Here is a 5,776-nt window from a genome sequence, read left to right as displayed (position 1 = left end):
CGTTTTGCGTGAAGGTCCCCTACCAGTAAAGGAGCGGCGGGGGCCGTCCTGCCGCTGCTCGGGGTCAGGCTCCTGTCCCGGAACTCGGCACCGTGGACTTGGCTGAGGGAGGGGGGGTCGCCGTGCCCCTAGCCGTTTGCGATACTCCCACCCAGTCAGGCTGCTGCCAGTACCCACCGCGTAGCAGCCCCACTGGAGTCCTGACCGTGAACGTGTGCGCCTGGTGTACCCGGGGCCCATTTCTCTCTGTGGCACACGGGGGATTGGCACCGTCTGTGACGTTAGGATTTACTGTCAGCAAAATGTATTTTCTGAATCATTTTCAATGATAAAATTATGTTTTTAAACTGAGTTTTATACAAACGCTGTCATTTGCTATGTAACTTTTTTTATGCTGGTATTATTTCACATCTTTTAAAAAAGTACGAAATACTAAATTTTCACACGTTTTCTCTTTTGGCAGTTTTCTTGAGCGTTTTCTGCTGTTTTCACCATTGTCAGAGTTTTCTGTCTGCGGCATAAGCTTCCTTTTCCCTGGAGGATGACGTTGCCGAGGGACAGTCAGGTGGCCCATGGTTTGTGGCCTCTGGGAGAGTCTGCTTTGTCCTGACCTGAGGGGAGGGCAGCTCTGACCTCTGCTTCTGTTGTCACCTCTCCTGCATTGATTCTGGTCCCCCTGCCTCCCTTTGTAAGGCCCCCGTGATGCCATTGGACTTACCTGGAAGATCCAGGACAACCGTTCTGTCTCAAGATTCTTAACCCCATCCCCTTTACCACATGAGGTCACCCAGTCACGGCGTCTAGGGATCAGGTCAGGCTGGCGGGGAGGGGGCATTGTACCGCCCACCCCCATCCTGTTGGCCAGAACCTAGTCACTTGGCCATACCCAGCTCCGAGGGGTCTCAGAAGCGTTGTCTTTCTTCCAGGCGGTCGTGTGTCCAGGTGACTTTGGGGGATGGTATCCCTAGCGGGGGGAGGGGGGAGGGTTTAGCGGGGCAGCCAGTCATCTTTGCCCCAGTGCTGCTGGTGGGGATGGTGAGAAGTGGCCGGACGGGGAGCATCTCAGGGATGGAATTGGCAGGGTAGGTGATGGATTAGGGCTTAGAAACAGAAACTTTACCTTCAGTCTGTTGGAAAGATGGACAGAAAGGAAGCACGCTGTCCCAGCCCCAGGGTGGTGAGGAGACAGCAGGGTGGTAGCCAGCTGTGCACATGTGCAGATGGGAAACCAGACTCCCATGGAGAGCGGCCCGTGGTGGGGGGTCTCTCTGCACTGTGAACCCAGGGGGGGGGCTCCCCGTGATTGAGAGCAGTATGAGCCCCGGGGAAATGAGCGGCAGGCTCTTTGGAGAGACGGTCAGCAAGGCGGCCAGGGTCAGACGCACCGTAGGCAGGAGTGGGGCATCGGCTGCCCGCAGGGAGCCTGATTTAGACCCCAGTCCCGTCAGCGGGGTTACGGACGGCACCTGCACTGGAACTGAGACCAACCGCCCCACCTCGGGAGGGACGCCTGCAGCACCCAGCAGCACCCTGCAGCACCCTGCCGCCTCCTGCCCACAGGTCCTCCCCGCCGGGCGTGTGCCCCCAAAGAGCGGCGTGGAGTTGGACTCTGGGGAAGAGAACTGCCTCAGGCCTATCTGCCAGTCTGCAACGTGAGGACCCACCACGGGGTCCGTCTGTCTGTTGTTTGATGCTCCCTGTTGTCTTTTCAAGGGCCTCCTCTGCGTTTTGCACGCCTGCCACGCGCACGGCACGATCTCAGCTCATCCACACCCCGGGCCAGTCCAGGCCCAGGCGCCGCCACCAGGGACCAGGCCCCGGCGGGGAGTGTGTTTTAGGAAGGAAGGCAGTTCTGGAGCCTAGTTGCTTGCTGTCCTGGGGGCACGCGGTGTGGGGGGGGAGGTGGGCAGGGGACGCTTCGTTTCATCTCCTCCCATTTCCAGATGCTTCCAAGAGCCGGGAAATCTAGGGGCCGCTGCTCTTCCTAGAGGCAGATCCGCTGGGGGCGCACTTCACCCACACACAGCGGTGGGACCTCAGCAGCTTCCTTACCCCACGTCTAGTCTGCAAGGCAGAGACTGCAGTGGGGGCCGTTCAGGCCTTTCTGTAGCTCAGGCCTCCATCCCCAGCGAGCTGTGCCGAGGGGCCGGCAGCAGCCCTGTCCTGGCTGGAGGTGGGGTCGGGGGCGCCCCTCCCCACTGTGCCTGGGGGGCCCGCAGGCTGCAGGTGCAGGAGCTGGGGGTGGCGGGGCGCTCAAGGAAGCAGCGGCTGGCTTTGGCGAGAGAGAGAGGCCATCAGCCAGGGATGCCCGTTCTCTGGCTCTCACTCCCTCGTTAGTTCATTCTTTCATCCATCCGACCTTGGCTGTGGGCGCTCCTCCGGGCTCTGTTTGTGCAGGAGGTGCAGACACTGGTGCCCTGAGATGGACACCTTCCCTGCCCCAGGTCAGGAGCTGACCTCCTAGGGGGGCTCAGATGGTAAAATGTGGGTACAACATAGACGGTCGGCCAGGCAGTGATAAAGTCTGTAAGGGGAAAAGCAGGAGCAGGGCGTGGAGCGGTTTGATGTCAGAAGGAGGGACTGAGCGGGTGGCGGGTGAGAAGGGAGTGGGAGGGGGTGACGGGGCTGGGCTGGACAGGTGCCTCGCCTCAGGACCAGCAGCGGGGGCCACATTAGTGACCCGCCTTCCCCAGTGGCCACCGCGTCGGCGCCGTGGGGGCTGGTGAAGCTGGGCTCAGCTGGGTCGGGGGGCGTGGGGGGCTGTCCACGCTTTTTTAAGTCAGAAAAGCAGGTTCTCTACACACAGAGGACCTTTCCCTTTGCCCTTTTTCCCGTCCCCTCCTCCAAACGCCCTTCCCCCAGGGACTGTGGCCTTCTGGTCGCTCTGGCATGCACACCCCTCTCGTCTCGGGCATCGGTGAGGATTTGAAGCCCTTCCCGGGAGTGAGAATCGGGCATAAGATGGGGGCTTGTGCTTGTCAAAATTTATGCCGTTCTGAGCGTTTATGTCTTCCCTTTCTTTTTCCTTTTCTTTTTTCTTTCCTCACAAAAAAGATTTTAAAAATTATATTTATTTATTATTTATTTATCTTGTCTGCGCGGGTCTCAGTTGTGGCACAGGGGCTCTTAGTTGCAGGGTGTGGGATCTAGTTCCCCGACCAGGGATGGAACCCGGGCCCACTGCACTGGGAACGTGGAGTCTTACCCACTGGACCCCCAGGGAAGTCCTGAGAGATTTCCTTTGTGATAAATTTTCAGTGTTAAATAAAAGACATGGCTGTGATCCGTCATCTTGGGGCTCTTCTGCTGGGGCCCAAACCCCAGGTCAAGTTCACCGTGCGCTCTGGGTTGCAACACACGGGCCTTCGTCCTTCCTGTATGAACCTGAGGTGTCCTGCCCCGACGCCCTAGACGCGGACTAGTGTTTTCATCTAACTTCTGACTTCCTGGTGGTTAGTTCCCTGGCCCAGCTGGCATGTGCAGAAGCGCCAGGTGATTTACACGAGAAAGCGGGGGCCCAGCCGCCTCCTCGGGCGGATCTGCCGTAAGGGCTGGGAGCTGCTGCTTCTCCTGCACAAAGGCGCACCATCTTCCAAAGGGAGCCTCATCATTTCCATCAAGGGCGTTCTTAGCATCAGTATTTTATTTCTTCCCTTCGGAGCCTTCTCCTCCCACCCCGGCCGAAAGCTGCCTTGAACTAAAGGGAGTCAAATGAAAGCCAGATTAGCTGCTTTGCTTTGCTCATGTCTGATAACGATTTAATGCTATGTTTTTCTCTAGTTAGAAATAAATTAAGGCGCCTTTTAAAATTGTTGCCTCAGGTTCGAAGAGGTTGGGGAAAACAACCGCTCTGTCTCCTTAGCAACCTGTTTTCCTCCCAGTGGAGAAGCTTGGGGTATATGCAGCTCTAGCCCCCAGCAATCTGGACGTAGTGGTTTTAGTTTTATTTTCAGGGATGTGTGCTGAGACCTTTACACAGAAAGAGCAGGAGAGGAGGGGAGGTGGGGAAACAGCCAGTGGCCTCGAGAAGTCGTGCAAGTGCGTTCGTGTCTGGCGTGACTTGAGCACCGTGGGGTCTCCCTGGTCCCACGTGGGACGCTGCCCTTGAGTCTGGGGGACAGACAATGAAGCCAGAGGCCCTTCCTGCTGGTGGAGGGGGCGGAGCTCCACATACAGTCAAAACCTTGTCATCAGGACACGTCTGCCGGCATGCCACATGGGCCCCCATGGCTCTCCTGATCCCACAGCAAAGCCAGGTCTGAGCCGGTTGTGGGGGGCGGTGCAGGGCCGAAGGAGCCTGCTTTCCGTGTCGGGGAAGGCCACCTTGGGGCAGCCAGCCATGTGTCATCGGTGTCATCACACTGCTCCTTGCCTCTCCAAGGCTGTTCAGGTGGCCCTGAAAGCCAAGTGCAAGTCAGAGAGGGATCTAGTGTCCCCACAAAATCCACGTCCAGCCAGAACCTCAGAATGTGACCTTATTTGGGAACAAGGTCTTTGCAGATGTCCTTAAGGTAAGGATCGAGATGGAGTCATATTGGGACCATTAGGGTGGTCCCTAAATCCAGTGAGTGTCCTTTAGGAGACAGAAAAGGACACACAGAGAAGGTCATACAATGCTGGAGGCAAAGATTGGGGTGATGCATCTGCTGGCCGAGGACCACCAAGGATCGCTGGGAGCCACCAGCACCTAGGACAGGGGCCTGGGACCCGCTCTCCCTCAGAGCCGCCAGAAGGACCTCTGGCCTCCAGAGCTGCGGGAGAATATACTTCTGTTGGATTAGGCCACCTGGTCCCTTGTGACGGCAGCCCCAGGGGTCTTAAATACCCATGTAACCAGCAAATCAAGAGTTCTGGTCCTTGGGAGGGAGGGCCAGGTATAAATCTATAAAGAGTGACCCGTAGACGGGGCGATCCTTTGCTGTGTGTGGCCGTCCCCCGGGCAGAGGTGGCTTCCTGCAGCAGCGGGGCCGCTCGGAGGAGCCGCGTCAGCCTCGAGTGTCTGTCATCTCGGTTGTCAGATCCCGAATTGATCTGTGAATCAAGGCTCTAAAGATACATTTCATCGCAAGAATTCAACCTTGAAATAATCACACACCAAAGTGATGAGTCTGTCTCCAAGAGGCAAAGTCACTAAGACGAGTGTTATAACGACACTTAAGGGAAAGGAACAGGCAGAACAGCCTCCTTGCCCCCAAAAGCTGAGTGTGCCTGAGGCTCAGACGGGATACCCAGGTCGGAATGGGTGTGAGGCCGGTGGGAAGGGCTGAGGTCACCAAGGCCCGGCAAGGGCCCCGGGCTGCAGGCGACTCTGTCCTTCTAGATCTCTCCCTGTGCTGCTCTTCGGCTTCTCACGGCCTCCAGCCTTCAGTGGGTGAGACAGAGGCAGGGATCCTGCAGAGGCCGCGGGCCCTGAACTCTCTCTCTCTGTCTCGGCTCGTCCGCCCTCTCCCTCACCTTGGCTGGGCAGTGGGTATGGGCAGAACGGATCCAGACGGGCCTGAATCCTGGCTCAGCTGTGGCCGCTCTGGGGGTGCCGTCTTCTCCTGTGTGTGGGGGGTCTAGGAGCTCCTACCACTTAGAATCTTGTCAGGATCTGGATTTCATGCAGGGGAGGAGCTCGGGTCTAGTGTGATGGCCTCAGGACTGTTCCCAAGCATTGTCCCCATCCCACCAGGCGGCTCTGAGTGCAGTGCCCCCCTTGGGAGCCGTTTTTCCTTCCACCCCGATTGCGGGCCTGGCTGGGTGACATGCTTTGGCTGTGGCCTGGGGGCACAGG

The sequence above is a fragment of the Lipotes vexillifer genome, unplaced genomic scaffold (assembly GCF_000442215.2).
Source record: "Lipotes vexillifer unplaced genomic scaffold, Lipotes_vexillifer_v1.1 scaffold575, whole genome shotgun sequence".
Taxonomy (NCBI): Eukaryota; Metazoa; Chordata; class Mammalia; order Artiodactyla; family Lipotidae; genus Lipotes; species Lipotes vexillifer.
Note: the sequence above shows the minus strand (reverse complement) of the source record.